At 43.0% G+C, this 18975-nt stretch overlaps 1 long non-coding RNA gene across 2 annotated transcripts in view; it reads right to left on the bottom strand.

Moving 5' to 3' along the window:
- LOC139583780 (uncharacterized) overlaps positions 1-18975 on the bottom strand; it is a 31626-nt gene that overhangs the window by 8443 nt on the left and 4208 nt on the right. For both annotated transcript variants that reach the window (XR_011676613.1, XR_011676614.1), the window contains exons 2-3: positions 15573-15692; positions 15307-15474 (exon numbers count right to left, since the gene is read on the bottom strand). This is a non-coding gene — a long non-coding RNA (uncharacterized lncRNA). The remainder of the gene's footprint in view (positions 1-15306; positions 15475-15572; positions 15693-18975) is intronic.

Here is an 18975-nt window from a genome sequence, read left to right as displayed (position 1 = left end):
GGTCGGAGACTTGGAGGGGAGTTGCAATGAGATTAGTGGAAGAACAGCATCTAGTAAAGATGAGGTCAAGCGTATTGCCTGCCTTGTGAGTAGGGGGGGAAGGTGAGAGGGTGAGGTCAAAAGAGGAGAGGAGTGGAAAGAAGGAGGCAGAGAGGAATGAGTCAAAGGTAGACGTGGGGAGGTTAAAGTCACCCAGAACTGTGAGAGGTGAGCCATCCTCAGGAAAGGAACTTATCAGGGCGTCAAGCTCATTGATGAACTCTCCAAGGGAACCTGGAGGGCGATAAATGATAAGGATGTTAAGCTTGAAAGGGCTGGTAACTGTGACAGCATGGAATTCAAAGGAGGCGATAGACAGATGGGTCAGGGGAGAAAGAGAGAATGTCCACTTGGGAGAGATGAGGATCCCAGTGCCACCACCCCGCTGACCAGAAGCTCTCGGGGTGTGCGAGAACACGTGGGCAGACGAGGAGAGAGCAGTAGGAGTAGCAGTGTTATCAGTGGTAATCCATGTTTCCGTCAGTGCCAAGAAGTCGAGGGACTGGAGGGACGCATAGGCTGAGATGAACTCTGCCTTGTTGGCCGCAGATCGGCAGTTCCAGAGGCTGCCGGAGACTTGGAACTCCACGTGGGTCGTGCGCGCTGGAACCACCAGGTTAGGGTAGCGGCGGCCACGCGGTGTGAAGCGTTTGTATGGTCTGTGCAGAGAGGAGAGAAGAGGGATAGACAGACACATAGTTGACAGGCTACAGAAGAGGCTACGCTAATGCAAAGGAGATTAGAATGACAAGTGGACTACACGTCTCGAATGTTCAGAAAGTTAAGCTTACCATGCAAAAATAAAATAAAATCTTATTGACTAAAATGATATAGTACTGCTGGCGGTGAAGTAGGCTGGCTAGCAGTGGCTGCGTTGTTGACTTTGTTTGAAAGTGTAGCTGGCTAGGTAACCTCTAACTGGCTAGGTAACCTCGACAATTTCTCAAAACTACACAATTATCTTGGATACAAGGACAGCAAAGACAACTATGTAGCTAGCTAACACTACGCTAATCAAGTCATTCCGTTGTAATGTAAGTTGTAATGTGAGTTTCTACAGTGCTGCTATTCGGTAGAAGTTGGCTAGCTAGCAGTGTTAGCTAGCAGTGTTGACTAGGTAGGAGAACGGCAGCGCGGCGGACGAAAATAGCTGGCTAGCTAACCGAATAATTACTCTAAACTTCTCTAAGCTACACAAGTATCTTAGATACAAAGATAGCAAAGACAACTATGTAGCTAGCTAACACTACACTAATCAAGTCGTTCCGTTGTAATGTAATCGTTTCTGCAGTGCTGCTATTCGGTGGCTAGCTGGCTAGCTAGCAGTGTTGACTACGTTACGTTACGTTACGACGAAAATAGCTGGCTAGCGAACCTCAATAACTACACAATTATCTTTGATACAAAGACGGCTATGTAGCTAGCTAAGATCAAACAAATCAAACCGTTGTACTGTAATGAAAGTGTAATGAAAATGTAATGAAAATGAAATGGTAATACTACCTGGGGAGCGAGAGTGGAATGCGACTACTCGCTCCAAACCGGAAGTTCAATTGTCCTCGCTTGCAACACTCACTTATGGGTTTCAAACTGCCTCTGGAAGCATTGTCAGAACAAGAACTGTTCATCGGGAGCTTCAAGAAATGGGTTTCCATGGCCGAACAGCTGCACACAAGCCGAAGATCACCATGCGCAATGCCAAATGTCGGCTAGAGTGGTGGAAAGCTTCCCCCTTGGACTCAGTGGAAACTCGTTCTCTGCAGTGATGAATCACACTTCATCATCTGGCAGTCTGACGGACGAATCTGGGTTTGGGGGAAGCCAGGAGGACGGTACCTGCCCGAATGCATAGTGCCAACAGTAAAGTTTGGTGGAGGAGGAATAATGGTCTGGGGCTGTTATTCATGTTTTGGGCTAGGCCCTTTAGTTAAATTGAAGGGAAATCTTAACGCTACAGCATACAATGACATTTTACACGATTGTCTTCTACCAACTTTGTGACAACAGTTTGGGGAAGGCCCTTTCCTGTCACAGCATGACAATGACCCCATGCACAAAGCGAGGTCCATACATAAATGGTTTGACGAGATCGGTGTGGAAGAACCTTTGGGATAAATTGGAACGCTGACTTCGAGCCAGGCCTAATCCCTCAACATCAGTGCCCAACCTCACTAACGCTCTTGTGGCTGAATTGAAGCAAGTCACTGCAGCAATTTACCAACATCTAATGGAAAGCCTTCCCCGAAGAGTGGAGGCTGTTATAGCAGGAAAGGAGGGACCAACTCCATATTAATGCCCATGATATTGGAATGAGATGTTTGACGAGCAGGTGTCCACATACTTTTGGTAATGTAGTGTAGTTTCTTCAAATGCAGGAGACAGAGGTAGATATATAACAATATATATTATTTTCTTGGTTTAAGAACTTTGTGTCAAGTTAGTGCCATTCATAAAAATTTGCCCTGCTAACTTTGTTAGCAAGTAGAGAGCTACCAGAGTGCAGTTCTCCACCAGAATGGCTAGCTATTTCTAACGACAATGTAGCAGATTTTTTGTTGAAGAACCCCTTTCATTGTCCAAAATGAATTTCAAGCTTCCTGGAAAGAGCTACATCGATCATGTAATGAACGAAGTTCTGCTTATTCAAACTGTGCAACACAATGAGAAGATGAGAAGAAACAGGGATACTGCATTTTTTAACATGTAAGAGTTGGCTTTTAGGGGGTACGTTGCTTTGTCTCACAACAAGCCATTGTAAACAATGGCTCATTGGAGACGAAGCTAGGGGGTACGATGAGAGGGAAAGTTCTGCTAACAAGGGCAACTATAAGGAGCTTGTAGAGGTAATTGCACGTTACAATGCTTTACTTGCATATGGACATTTCTACTGTCTTCTCTGGGATGTCTACATCATTTCAGAATGATTTAATAGCCTCCCTCGCATCATCCATTAAAAGTGCGATGAAAAGGTTGACACAGCGCATTTTTTCGCATGGCAAATGGATAAAACCAAAAGGCCTCAACTGTAGCTCATGGTTTTAGTTATCGTCAGGTATGTGGATAATCAGGGCTTTATTCAATAACTTTTCTTGGGCTACTTTGATATGGTAAGTGGGCATGATGTGCAGTCTGTGTTTGACATGGTAAATTCTGAGATGTCTGAGTTGAACTTCATGGAGAAACTTGTTGCGCAAACCTACTGTATGATGGTGCTGCTGTAATATAAAGTATCTGCTAAGTCCCCTCCCGTTCCCTGATTAAGAGGGGATGACCACTCCACTACCAGTGTCAATTATCTCCTGATATGAACTGAAGACATGTCTCATGTGCCCTCTCATCCATTGGCGCATTGAATGTTTCCTCTCCAAGCACTGTAAGTAGCCCTGTCAATGTTCTCTCATTACTGTAAGTAGAGTCAATCACATACACATCAATGTGATTTACATTCTTGCTTGTAATAACTCATTTATAGCTATTTTGTCTAACTGTGTTATTGTTTTTTGTCTTCCCAGTCAAATCCTGTCCTGTCCTCAGCAGAAGAATTGAGCTCTTCTCCATCACTATCCATCCACAATGAGCCTGTCCTACACTAAAGCCTCTGAACACCTCAACTTATGCCTCATACCCTCATTCAATCACTCCCTTCCCAACACTGTGTAAGTATTACTCTCATACCCATTCCCCATAATATTTTACTATAAATATATTTATGAAATATTTTAGGTTGAAATAATTTGTTCTTGACGATTTTATTCAATGATTTGTCATCTCCGTGCGGTCCACAACTGTACAGTGGGTCTTCCATCCTCCTAAATGTGTCCAGGCACCAGCCTCCACTGAGTATAGGATGTTTGCAGGTGGTAAGTATTCCCCTGCCCCTGTTTTCGAAACAGGTGTCTGATAATGGTCCATTCTAAATCAAAACAAATTTCACACATATATATTTATTTAGTATATGTAAAGACATGATTAAATCAAGAATAGTCTGATGGGTGACAATATTAGGATATCACTTGTGAATGATATATTATCACTTGTGAATTGATGCCCACTTTGTGTGCAGTAAGGAAAGCCAGACTATGGTTTGTAACTGCACATGGGGACAAAAATCTTACTTTTTGCAGAAAGGTCCTCTGGTCTGATGAAACAAAAATAGAACTGTTTGGCCATAATCACCATTGTTATGTTTGAAGGATATTGCAAGCAAAAGAACACCATCCCAAACGTGAAGCACGGGGAAGACAGCATCATGTTGTGGGGGTGGTTTGTTGCAAGAGGTACTGGTGCACTTCACAAAAAAGATGGCATCATGAAGATGTAAAATGATGTGGCGATACTGAAGCAAGACAAGACATCAGTTAAAGTTAAAGCTTGGTCGCAAATGAGTCTTCCAAATGGACAATGACCCCAAGCATACTTCCAAAGTTGTGGCAAAATGGCTTAAGGACAACAAAGTCAAGGTACTGTAGTGGCCATCACAAAGCCCTGACCTCCAAGCCTATAGAACATTTGTGGGAGGAACTGAAAAAGCATGTGCAAGCAAGGAGGCCTACAAACCTGACTCAGTTACACCAGCTCTGTCAGGAGGAATGGGCCAAAATTCACCCAACTTATTGTGGGAAGCTTGTGGAAGGCTACCCGAAACATTTGGCCCACGTTAAACAATTTAAAGGCAATGTTACCAAATACTAACTTGTGTAAACTTCTGTCCTGCTGGGAATGTGACAAAATAAAAGCTGAAATAATTCTCTATTATTCTGACATTTCACATTCTTAAAACCTCTCTACCGTCCTACCTGACCAACATCCAGTGAAAGTGCAGGGCGCCAAATTCAAACAGAAATCTCATAATTAAAATTCCTCAAACATACAAGTATTATACACCATTTTAAAGATAAACTTCTTGTTAATCCAACCACCGTGTCCGATTTTAAAAAGGCTTTACGGTGAAAAGCATACCAAACGATTATGTTAGGTCAGCACCTAGTCACAAAAACATACAGCCATTTTCCAGCCAAAGAGAGGAGTCACAAAAAGCAGAAATAGAGATAAAATGAATCACTAACCTTTGATGATCTTCATCAGATGGCACTCATAGGACTTCATGTTACACAATACATGTATGTTTTGTTCGATAAAGTTCATATTTATATCCAAAAATCTCAGTTTACATTGGCGCGTTATGTTCAGTAATGTTTTGCCTCCAAAACATCCGGTGAATTTGCAGAGAGCCACATCAATTTACAGAAATACTCATCATAAACTTTGATGAAAGATACAATTGTTATACATAGGATTAAAGATAAACTTCTCCTTAACTTCCTTGGGATAGGGGGCAGTATTTTCACTTCCGGATGAAAAGCGTGCCCAGAGTAAACCGCCTGAGTCTCAGGCCCAGTAGCTAGGATATGCATATTATTAGTAGATTTGGATAGAAAACACTCATTGACATTGAATGATGTCTGTGAGTATAACAAAACTCATATTGCAGGCAAAAACCAGAGAAAAATCCAACCACCAAACTTTACAGTTGCCACTATGCATTGGGGTGGGTAGCGTCTCCTGGTATGCGCCAAACCCTGAATTTTTACAACCCCAAAAGGTTGTTCCAGGCTCATTTACTTCTAAGTGTGGGTCCTGTTGTTGTGAATGGAAAATTAACTTGCTTTGAAAGTAGAATAGTGGTGAGTTATAAAAGGGGAGGACTGAAGTTAGAGAAGGGAGCTATAACGCTTAACACATTCACTTTGGCTCTCATGTCGTTTGCCGTAACCTGTGATTCACAAATTACTCTGCATTTACAGAGCCTGAACAGTGCCTCAGGTAACTGTAAATGACAAAACATCCTAAATAAAATAAGATTTCCATTTATATTCTGACTTTAATAAAATTGTGAATGGCAGGTAATTAGAGGTATGACAGAATTTTTTTCCCTCTCAATGTCAAAGCTGGCATTGCAGCTGTTTACAATGTCTAACACATTATGACAAAACCCTTTTAACCACTTTACAAAGATGTAGGTGTCTTTTTAGTTCTGGGACTGATCAAATGTGATCTAGTTTGTTAGCAAAGACACGGCATAAACATTGCAATTGCAGGTTTGATCGAATTCCAATGCATCTGTGCCACCCCGACATTTATGTGTGTGTGTGTGTGTGTGTGTGTTGTAATAATAAGGCAATTGAAAATGAACAAGAGCTAAAATGTGTGAGTCATTTCTCATTTCCCTGCTTCACTGCACATCAGTGGAAAGCTCTGCATTTTGAGTGATGGCCCAAACAAGAAAAAGTGAATAACAACACTTTTGGTTCTCTGAGAGAAAGAGAGAGGGTGATACAGAAGGAGATGGACAGAGAGGGTAGCTCTTTCTGGTGTTGATTTAATAAGAAAGTATCAATCCTTTAGCAGAGAGAGAATGGCCTGACAGCAACCTAACGTAAAGTCTTTATTAATGGGACTACAGCAGAGCCTGTAGTATTCCATAACGGTATTCTCTTCTGTATTTCTTTCTTAATTCAAAGGCTTAATTAATAAATCTCTGATGGTTGAACAAGTTTCACTGATTCGAATCCAGCTCAAAGGTCCATGAAAAATAGAGGGCAAGGCAAGAGCTGTATGTACCTGTGGCGACTCAACTATCCACTAGCACCTACAGTATAGCTCTCGGCTAGCGTATTCCCAGTATTTTAGTAATTTGTGAAAGGTTAATGTTTTATTAGAATACATTTCTAAACAGTCAAATATTAAACTTTGGGACCTAGATCTGTAACTGGCTAGTGGTAAGACTCTCCCAAATGTGTTGCAGAATGCAGTTATGAGCCAAAAAAGGTAAACAGGGATCTGCCTTTCAATTATTAATTATTCATCAGATTTTATGGAACTAACTATTACAAACAAACCAGATTTTAAACAATAAATAGATAATTACACATTATGCCACTGTTCTTGGTTTTCAATTATGTGACAGTGAGAACTCAAACCAAAAAGCAAGGGAGAAACTCATTACGGACATTGTGAATGCTATCACGATAAAGAACTACCTCCAAGGTATTAGCTATTGCATAGACTAAAATATGAATGTTTGCATAATGTTGTACTAATGTTGTACTGCATTTTCTCCATCTCACATAGAGCTGGGATCAATTTAGTGGTACAGTAAAAGGGCTCTCTGATAGAAACATATTTCTCTGGGTGCCAGTTTAGCTAAGAGTATGCCAAGTCTAGTTAAATATTGATTTAGGAATACATATTTGAATGCTTTTGCTGAATAGTGAAGCATTGACATTTAACTTTAAGTCTCTGATCAGCCTTATTCAATGGAATGATCAACTGGAATCTTCTGATACCAAAAGCAGGAGTATCATTTTTCTTACACTTTTGTGCCATCATTCAATGCAGACATTCTCTTAATTAATTAACATTGCGGACACCGAGTTGTGTCAAACGTTCATTAGAATCAATCAAATCCAAAGCATTCAGACACATTCATTCTCACCTTGGTTCTTTTAGAAGAGGAATTCTAATTCCATGCACTGTGTGCTTCATGGTGTTAAATTGTTCACATCTAAAATCTAATAGATAAAGGCTAACTTTTTCCATTTCCATCCATCTTCAATCTCATCCATATGCAGATAGTATCTCTGGTCATTACAACTCATTTCATGCTACATGTCAGAGAAATTTGATGCTACATGTCAGAGAGAAATTTGAGTAATGGTGCTAATCTCTCTTCATCCAGATCTCATTACACCTATGAACATACAGAAGTGGATATACCACGTTATTATGAGCAGGTGATGATGAATCTCAAACCATAACTGAGAAAATCCTACATTAAAGTTTTGCCATTTGAGGACCTTTAATAGTTTTCCTCTAAAGAGAAAACCATGCACTGGCACTGCTTTTTCTCAATCAAACAGCTGTCTCTGGTCTCTCCTATGAAAGTTATAAAATGAGAAGGCTTTAGACTTTGGCACAGTCCTACTATGATAAGATTGGCAGTTCCTTTTGAAAGAAGTGCAGAATTGAACATCTGGATCAATGGCAGCAACAGATCTATACTGTTAACAGTGTGGAACCATTCACATGGTTGTTAAATGGACAGATTTACATAAAAAAAGGGAGTGTTGGGTTAAATTAGCCGTGATATGCACCATGGGTAATGACAAAACCCAACTGTTGAGGATAGGGGGTGCTGTTTTCACTTTTGGGGAAAATCGTTCAAAATTTGAACGGCCTCGTACTCAATTCTTGCTCGTACAATATGCATATTATTATTACTATTGGATAGAAAACACTCTCTAGTTTCTAAAACCGTTTGAATTTTGTCTGTGGGTCAAACACAACTCATTTGGCAGCACACTTTGTGACCAGGAAGTGGAAAGTCTGAAATCGATGCTGTGTTCAAGTCGCTGCCTATAAATGGGCATGATACGTATGACTATACGTGCACGTCATACATCTTCCCCTGGATGTCAAGAGGAAGTGAGAGGAAAAAGGAGTTGATTATCTCTGTCTGACGTTGAATGAGCCCTCTTGGAACAACGTGTCCCCCATTTTCTGTTGTCTGCAAGGCGCGTGGGGGAACCTGCTATTGCCTACTGGAAACCTGTCGTTATGGGCGAATATGAGCTCCGGCTTTGAATTTATTTGATACATGTTACAATATCATCCTAAAGTATGTTTTTTCAATATAGTTTCATTAGATTATTGAACTTTATTCGGGACGTTCGGCGTGTTGCGTTGTTCGACTTTGTTGACGTTGGAGAGCTTAGCGCTGCATGGCCAGTGTGCTTGCTAATTCAAGAGGGAAAAAGAACGTTCTGAATCCAAAACAACGACGGTTCTGGACAAAGGACCCATTGTACAACATTCTGATAGAAGATCAGCAAAAGTAGGAACCATTTTGTGATGCTATTTCATATATCTGTCGAACTGTGTAATAGTAGCTTTGCGCTCAGGTTTTGGTTATTCCCTTACCATAACTAAGTCTTATGTCGTAATGAAGATATTTTTAGAATTCTAACACTGCGATTGCATTAAGAACTAATGGATCTATCGTTTCCTATACAACATGTGTTTTTTTGTAATGTTTATGAATAGCTATTTGGTCAGAATAGGTGAGAGTCTAATAGAAATATCTGCACATTCTGGGAAAAAGATGCTACGTTAGCACGTTATGCTACGTTATGCTACGTTGTATAACCACGGATTTCAGCTCTAAATATGCACATTTTCGAACAAAACATAAGTGTATGTATAACCTGATGTTACAGGACTGTCATCTGAGGAAGGTTTATGAAGGTTAGTGAAATTTAATATCTTTTGCTGGTTTATTCGCTAACGCTAACGTGCCTATTGCTATCGCTAACGTGCCTTGATAAATGAATGTGGTAGGCTATTGTACTAAGCTAATATAATGCTATATTGTGTTTTCGCTGTAAAACACTTAGAAAATCTGAAATATTGGCTGTATTCACAAGATCTTTGTCTTTAATTTGCTATACACCATGTATTTTTCAGAAATGTTTTATGATGAGTATTTCGGTATGTCACGTTGGTGTCTGTAATAATTCTGGCTGCTTTCGGTGCAATTTCTGATTGTAGCCGCAATGTAAACTATGATTTATACCTGAAATATGCACATTTTTCGAACAAAACATAGATTTATTGTATAACATGTTATAAGACTGTCATCTGATTAAGTTGTTTCTTGGTTTCTTTGGTTTGTTCTAGGTTAGTTTGGTTGATTTTGTGCATGCTACCTGTGCTGTGAAAAATGTCTGTGCTTTTTTCTATTTGTTGGTGAGCTAACATAAATATATATTGTGTTTTCCCTGTAAAACATAAAAAAAATCGGACATGTTGGCTGGATTCACAAGATGTGTATCTTTCATTTGCTGTATTGGACTTGTTAATGTGTGAAAGTTAAATATTTCTAAAAAAATATTTTTTGAATTTCGCGCTCTGCCTTTTCAGTGGAATGTGGGAGGAGTTCCGCTAGCGGAACGGGGGGGCGAGACAGGTTTTAAACGTCCTCATGGGCTGAAATACTTTAGATGCTAAGGCAGTTTGACAAAAATGGCAAATCCAATGTGAGGTGTTTGAAAATGACACGTTGCATCACCTGCCCGGTCTGCTGAATACCACTGTGAGACTCAACTTTAATTTAATTTGAATTTTCTGAAAGATTGTCCAACAGTGTTCATAGGCTCCTGTGAAAGGTGTAATTCCAGGCTCCATATGAACAGTAATACATTCAAATCAGGGTGAGGCCCTTTTTTTGAGGCCTACAACTATTCTGAGATGAAAATATACAATCTAAACTTTTACAGAGGGCCCTTCTCTTCACATTATAAGCTGTCTTTCCTGGACTTATCCCTACCGCTTGCTACAACAATGGTTTGATTGCAGCTCCTCGGAGTCCACATTGAACTTTTTATACAGCAGAACAGTCCAATTAGTTGATGATGAGGAGGTAGGTACCCTGATCACCTGGACATGACCTAGATCCAACCACAGCTGCAGCACCCACACAACAGCTCCAAGCAGCCATTTCCTACTCCGAACTAAAGAGAGGAGAAACTGTCTCAGTATTTCACGCAGATCCCTCAAGCGGACATCAGGTACATCAGTCCTTGAGAAGGCACTTACATTTACATATTGTACGTTCTCCTTGAGATACTTTGTCCGTCTTTTCAATGCTGTTTTTTTAACTCACTACTCTACCACTTATGGTGTGTACATGTTGACTGAAGGGTGAAGTTAGGAATGCTGTCTGTCTGGCCTACCCCTGTCCTCTGGGCTGATGACAGGCCAGTGATGAGGTTTGGGATGACTCATCAGAAAGCACAGCGCACTATGACACGCAGTATGTGCATGTCTCACATTTCTGATGGGGACTGCCTTGATCTCACACTTCTCAGAGGAGGAATATAGGTCTGAGGCCTCTGAATAGAAGTGAATACACCTATTTATGAAAAGCTAGTTCAGAACTATACAAGTTTAAAGGCTGTATTGGAGTTTGTAAAGATAAACTACCACTTATTTGACAAGGCTGTTTTATAGTTATAAATTCATAACAGACTGCAATATACACTGCTCAAAAAAATAAAGGGAACACTTAAACAACACAATGTAACTCCAAGTCAATCACACTTCTGTGAAATCAAACTGTGCACTTAGGAAGCAACACTGATTGACAATAAATTTCACATGCTGTTGTGCAAATGGAATAGACAAAAGGTGGAAATTATAGGCAATTAGCCAGACACCCCCAATAAAGGAGTGATTCTGCAGGTGGTGACCACAGACCACTTCTCAGTTCCTATGCTTCCTGGCTGATGTTTTGGTCACTTTTGAATGCTGGCGGTGCTCTCACTCTAGTGGTAGCATGAGACGGAGTCTACAACCCACACAAGTGGCTCAGGTAGTGCAGCTCATCCAGGATGGCACATCAATGCGAGCTGTGGCAAGAAGGTTTGCTGTGTCTGTCAGCGTAGTGTCCAGAGCATGGAGGCGCTACCAGGAGACAGGCCAGTACATCAGGAGACGTGGAGGAGGCCGTAGGAGGGCAACAACCCAGCAGCAGGACCGCTACCTCCGCCTTTGAGCAGGAGGAGCACTACCAGAGCCCTGCAAAATGACCTCCAGCAGGCCACAAAAGTCTGTTTCTGACCGTTTGAGCTGACACATGCACATTTGTGGCCTGCTGGAGGTCATTTTGCAGGGCTCTGGCAGTGCTCCTCCTTGCACAAAGGCGGAGGTAGCGGTCCTGCAGCTTTGCCTTTCACATTTTCACATGCCTGCAAGAAATGAACAAGGACTGTCCTTGTACTTATTGTACACAAAGTTCATAGTAGTTTCCCGAGCGGTTGAAAAAGTGTGGTGATTAAGTTGTGAATAGCCAGTCAAGGGTGTCTGCAGTAGTGTGGAAGAATAACAACAGAAATCCTTTGTGGTCTGTGGGAATCATTTGTGGTGAGGCATAGATAGGTCATGGCAGGTCTATATAATCCTGGCCCAACTCTAATAAGAAGTTGAGAAAATGTGATTGTGTAACGTTTGTCGTCGGGAGAAGGAGAGGAGGACCAATGTGCAGCGTGGTAAGTGTTCATTATTTTAATTAAACAACTGAACACTGAACAAAACAACAAAAACGACAAACGAACAGTCCTGTAAGGTGACGAAAAACACTAAACAGAAAATAACCACCCACTAACAAAAGTGGGAAAACAGGCTACAGGCTATAGACAGCTGCCTCTGATTGAGAACCATACCAGGCCAAACACATAGAAATAGAAAACCTAGACCTACAACATAGAATACCCACCCACATCACACCCTGACCAAACTAAAAATAGAAACATACTAAGCAATCTACGCTCAGGGCGTGACAGATTGTGTCTTCAAGTGAGTTTATTTAGATGATTGCCACAAGTGGTGGATGCTCAACAGAAAACAGACTACCCGAACCTTAAAGAATAGACGGCCACTCACTGATAATAACTTTCAAAGTTTACAAAAATCTTACACGTAACAGGGTATTGGTCAGTATGTGAGATATTAGTGATGGGGGAAAAAATCGATACAGTAACATATCGCAATATTATTTTTAGACAATAGTATATCGATATTTGACTCAAAGTATCGATCAAAAAATGTAGATATTTAAATGTATGAAAGGGATACTTTGTTAAAACTGCTGTGTCTGTTTTCCCATTTGAGAGGAATTGATTTATTCCCTGTGTATTCATTTAGAGAGGTTTATCTCAGAGAAGGCCGGATTTGTTTCCAAAGGTCATGACAAATGTCCTTTCATGTGTGAATGATTAAATTCATCCAGTGGTCTTACAAACAGATATACTGTCACACCCTGGCCTTAGTTATCTTTGTTTTCATTATTATTTTAGTTAGGTCAGGGTGTGACATGGTGTAGTATGTGTTTTTGTATTGTCTAGGGTGTTGTATGGTTTAGGGGGTTAAGTAGAGTAGATGGTTTAGTGTTCAGTGTAGGTGTCTAGGAAAGTCTATGGTTGCCTGAATTGGTTCTCAATTAGAGACAGCTGGTTATTGTTGTCTCTGATTGGGAGCCATATTTAAGGCAGCCATAGGCTTTAGCTGGTTGTGGGTAATTGTCTATGTCTAAACGTTAGTAGCTTGTGTGTGCACTTTCGTTTTGTAGCTTCACGGTCGTTTGTTGTTTTGTTCGTTTGTAAAGTGTTTTGTTTCGTTTTTCCTTCTTAAAATAAAAAGAAGATGTCTTATTTTTCACATGCTGCGTTTTGGTCCTCTCTCTCTTCACAAGACGATCGTGATATATACATACACACACTCGCACGTTTATGCACGCACGCACGCATGCATGCATGCGCGCACTCACACTGTCTGTCTGTCTGTCTGTCTGTCTGTCTGTCTGTCTGTCTGAATATATACAGTGGGGAGAACAAGTATTTGATACACTGACAATTTTGCAGGTTTTCCTACTTACAAAGCATGTAGAGGTCTGTAATTTTTATCATAGGTACACTTCAACTGTGAGAGAAGGAATCTAAAACAAAAATCCAGAAAATCACATTGTATGATTTTTAAGTAATTAATTTGCATTTTATTGCATGACATAAGTATTTGATACATCAGAAAAGCAGAACTGAATATTTGGTACAGAAACCTTAGTTTGCAATTACAGAGATCATACGTTTCCTGTAGTTCTTGACCAGGTTTGCACACACTGCAGCAGGGATTTTGGCCCACTCCTCCATACAGACCTTCTCCAGATCCTTCAGGTTTCGGGGCTGTCGCTGGGCAATACGGACTTTCGGCTCCCTCCAAAGATTTTCTATTGGGTTCAGGTCTGGAGACTGGCTAGGCCACTCCAGGACCTTGAGATGCTTCTTACGGAGCCACTCCTTAGTTGCCCTGGCTGTGTGTTTCGGGTCGTTGTCATGCTGGAAGACCCAGCCACGACCCATCTTCAATGCTCTTACTGAGGGAAGGAGGTTGTTGGTCAAGATCTCGCGATACATGGCCCCATCCATCCTCCCCTCAATACGGTGCAGTCGTCCTGTCCCCTTTGCAGAAAAGCATCCCCAAAGAATGATGTTTCCACCTCCATGCTTCACGGTTGGGATGGTGTTCTTGGGGTTGTACTCATCCTTCTATTCCTCCAAACACGGCGAGTGGAGTTTAGAGCAAAAAGCTCTATTTTTGTCTCATCAGACCACATGACCTTCTCCCATTCCTCCTCTGGATCATCCAGATGGTCATTGGCAAACTTCAGACGGGCCTGGACATGCGCTGGCTTGAGCAGGGGGACCTTGCGTGCGCTGCAGGATTTTAATCCATGACGGCGTAGTGTGTTACTAATGGTTTTCTTTGAGACTGTGGTCCCAGCTCTCTTCAGGTCATTGACCAGGTCCTGCCGTGTAGTTCTGGGCTGATCCCTCACATTCCTCATGATCATTGATGCCCCACGAGGTGAGATCTTGCATGGAGCCCCAGACCGAGGGTGATTGACCGTCATCTTGAACTTCTTCCATTTTCTAATAATTGTGCCAACAGTTGTTGCCTTCTCACCAAGCTGCTTGGCTATTGTCCTGTAGCCCATCCCAGCCTTGTACAGGTCTACAATTTATCCCTGATGTCCTTACACAGCTCTCTGGTCTTGGCCATTGTGGAGAGGTTGGAGTCTGTTTGATTGAGTGTGTGGACAGGTGTCTTTTATACAGGTAACGAGTTCAAACAGGTGCAGTTAATACAGGTAATGAGTAGAGAACAGGAGGGCTTCTTAAAGAAAAACTAACTGTGAGAGCCGGAATTCTTACTGGTTGGTAGGTGATCAAATACTTATGTCATGCAATAAAATGCAAATTAATTACTTAAAAATCATACAATGTGATTTTCTGGATTTTTGTTTTAGATTCCGTCTCTCACAGTTGAAGTGTACCTATGATAAAAATGACAGACCTCTACATGCTTTGTAAGTAGGAAAACCTGCAAAATCGGCAGTGTATCAAATACTTGTTCTCCCCACTGTATATATATTGAACATATATATAGTAGTTGTGTGTTTAAACTGCGGTCTAACACAAGGAGTAAGAGCAGAATACAAAGGTGTCATACAATCCAAAGATGCTCAAAATACTCATGCTGTGTATAACAAGTCACCATCGCACACTCCGATTTTCCTCCATTGTGATGTGAATCAGTATGTGTGAGAGGCTTGACCAGTGGCACAGTTAGTGTGCGGCTGTGACTGATGTGACTCACTGTGCTGGAAGGTGGGTCCGTTGTCATTGACATCCGTCAAGCTGATGATGACAGTGGTGGAGGCCGAGTAACCACCGTTGAGTCCAAGCATGTCCTTCACCAGCACCACCACCAGATACTGCTCCCTAGCCTCCCTGTCCATGTTGGCCATTTAGGTCATGATTATGCCTGCGGGGGGGTTAAAGATTGTTGACACTGAACTTGACTTATTTTGATGCATTCATGGACCCACGTGAATGTCTCTACAGTATATCTCTCAACTATACCTGTCTTGGGTTCCACAGAGAAGTAGGGCTCCCCCAGTAGGATAGAGTAGATGAGCTTGGCGTTGTTTCCAAACAGCGGATCGTCAGCATCTGTGGCTGTCACCTGGGCCACAGTGGTCCCTGTGGGATAGGAGAGGATCACACGGGCAGGCTTGGCTAAGGTTGCAGCCTCCCAGCCCCCCTCCAGCAGCCAACGGGGAAATAAAGTGATTATGCCACGGTCCCACAGGGTATGTCTGTCTGGCTCAGGGGTGCAGAAGGAGATGTAGTAGGAGAAAGGGATGGGGCTGGGTGCCCGATGCTCACTGTGGCCTTTCACTAGGCACCAAGGCTGAGCAGGTGTGCCTGACACTCTTTCCAACCCCCTCCGTGACATTGCTCCCTATCATTCTCTCTTCTCGTTTCGCTCTCTCCACCACTTTATCACTATCTTTCTCTCTCTGTCTTTCAGTCTACATGTCTCTGTTTCTTCTAGCGCTCTCGCTCTCTCTCTCTCTATCTCTTAGCCGGAGTGTTACTTCCTGTATTCTCTATGACCAATTCTGTTTCTCAGTGTCTCCACCTCTTCCCCTTTCCTCTCTTTTCCTCTCTTTCTTTTGCTCTCTCTCAAATTCAAATGCATTATGATTTATTACAAGAAAGATATTCTTCTGCAGAACAGATTACATATAAATTGAAATGGTAATGCTTGCGCTATGAAATGGCACTGGTAATAACAACATTATTTAAGTAAAAATAAATCATATGAGCGATTTATAGGTATGATACCTAAACCAATACTTTCATATTCCTGAAAGGGGCGACGGAGGACAGCCATATACCCTTCCCTTTAGATTCTTTCTTAATTTGAAATGAGATGTGATGAAACAATTTATTCATGTAAAATGCTCTTCAAGGTACATTTCAAACCTGTATGAAATCCCATGTACCATGTGAGGGACTTCAACAACTCACAATCTTCAGGTGCTCAGTAAAACACAATATATTTTATCCCTCAACTAAGATTTTCCATGATCCAAATGCATAATTTGAATGTATTCATTTCAAATGCTCTTCAAGGTACAGGTGCAGGTGACTTTAAATCGGAACTTCAGGTGCTCAGGAAAACACATCAGATCTAAGATTTCTCATCATCCATATATGTAAATGTATGGACTTTGCGAGTGGCACCTCGAAACTACGCTACGCCACTGATAAAAGGAGAGGAAAGTAATCTTTCATATTTGATTGTTGTTTTATCTAGCTGACAAGATGATAGAGTTTTTTTACCAGGCTTTGAAACAAATCAAAATACCAGCCTATCCACCCCTGGTCAAACACTGTATTTCGAGACATGAAAATACATTTTAGATAACCAGCTTTTTCTAACAAATGCAGCTTCCACTGAGATATACAAGAAGAAGAAAGAAAGAAAACAAGGCAATGTATTGTATTCCATTGGCGAGCATTAGGACCAAAACATAATTCCTGCAGTATGATACAGCACTGCAGCTGACTAATCAAGACGTGTAATTAAATCAATGCCTGGTTAGACATGGAAAATAGAGAAACATGCATCTAAAAACCTCCAATTAGAATTGATGTTCCAATGACCAAGTCCAAAACTATTGAATGTGTCTTCCTCTGAAATGTCGAGCTTCGGTCATGTCTAGGACATTGTAGGATGACTTAATAGTTGTTCTAAAAGAATGGAATGGGAACCGGCGCAGAGGAAGGCTCGGGCCTTGGAGCGGGACTGAGCGCCGTGCCTGGGCTGGGCACTGACGCAGAGGAATGCTCCTGCCTTGGAGCTGAGTTGGCCGCCGTGCCTGGACTGGGCATTGGCGCAGAATAAGACTCTGGCCTTGGAGCTGGACTTGGCACCGGCGCAACAGAGGGCTCCGGCCTGTGGACCGTCGTAGGAGGTTCCGGACTGTGGACCGTCGTAGGAGGTTCCGGACTGTGGACCGTCGCAGGAGGTTCCGGACTGTGGACCGTCGCAGGAGGCTCCGGACTGTGGACCGTCGCATTAGGCTCCAGACTGTGGACTGTGGCCGGAGGTTCCGGACTGGGGACCGTCGCCGGAAGCTCTGGACTGGGGCCCGGAAGCTCTGGACTGGGGACCGTCACCGGAAGCTCTGGACTGGGGACCGTCGCCAGAGGCTCTGGACTGTGAATCGTCGCCGGAAGCTCTGGACTGGGGACCGTCGCCAGAAGCTCTGGAGTGGGGAGGTGCACTGGAGGCCTGATGCGTGGGGCCGGCACATGTGGCACCGGACTGGTGAAACGCACTTCAGGGCGAGTGCGGGGAGCAGACACAGGACGTACCTGACTGGGAAGGTGCACTTGAGGGAGAGTGCGAGGAGCAGGCACAGGACGTACTGGGTTGTGGAGGCGCACTGGAGACCTGGTGCGTAGAGCTGGCACAGATGGTGCCGGAACGATGACACACTCCGCACGGTGAGTGCGGGGGGCTAGCACAGGACGTACTGGGCTGTGGAGGCGCACTGGAGACCTGGTGCGTAGAGTAGGCACACATGGTACCGGACAGATGACACGCACCTCAAGGCGAGTGCGGAGAGCTGGCACAGGACGTACTGGGCTGTGGAGGGGTACTGGAGACCTGGTGCGTGGAGCCAGCACAGATGGTACCGGACAAATGACACGCTCCTCAGGACAAGTATGGGGAGCTGGCACAGGTGGCATCGGACGGCTAACATGCTCCTCTGTGCGAATGCCATGCATACTACGCCAAACCAACAGCTCTCTCGCTTCACTCTCCTCCAATTTATCCAACAACTCCTCGAAGGTCTCTCACTCACCCCTCCGTTCACTCTCCTCCAATTTATCCAATAACTCCTAGACGGTCTCTGACTCACTCTGTTCGCTGTCCTCCAGTTTCCCCCTCTTCTCCCAGACTGGCTTTGGCTCACTCCTCGGCTCCGCCGACCACCCCATGTGCCCCCCCCTCCCCAAAAAATTGGGGCTGTCTTTCTGGCTTGCGTCGTGGCCGCGAACCCCGCCGTCGTCGCTGTCCTTCCCTCACCGCTTGCGTCTGCTTCCATGGAAGGCTTTCTTATCCTGCCATTATCTCTTCCCAAGTCCAGGATAACCTTACCTCCTGGATATCCTCCCAGGCCCAGGATACCCTCTCCTCTTGCGCACGCTGCTTGGTCCGTGAGTGGTGGGATCTTCTGTCACGATCGTCTAATGAATAAACGGACAAAGGCGTGCTCTGAGTTCCACATCTTTATTTCGTGAAACTTACAAAACAAAAAAAGAAACAAACAACGAACCGTAACATAAGAGGTGCAACATGCACTAACTCCAAACAAGATCCCACAAAACACAGTGGGTAAATGGCTGCCTAAATATGATCCCCAATCAGAGACAACGATAAACAGCTGCCTCTGATTGGGAATCA

The sequence above is a fragment of the Salvelinus alpinus genome, chromosome 8 (genome assembly GCF_045679555.1).
Source record: "Salvelinus alpinus chromosome 8, SLU_Salpinus.1, whole genome shotgun sequence".
Lineage (NCBI taxonomy): Eukaryota > Metazoa > Chordata > Actinopteri > Salmoniformes > Salmonidae > Salvelinus > Salvelinus alpinus.
The sequence above is the reverse complement of the archived record's forward strand: the minus strand, read 5'-3'. Positions and strand labels throughout refer to the sequence as shown.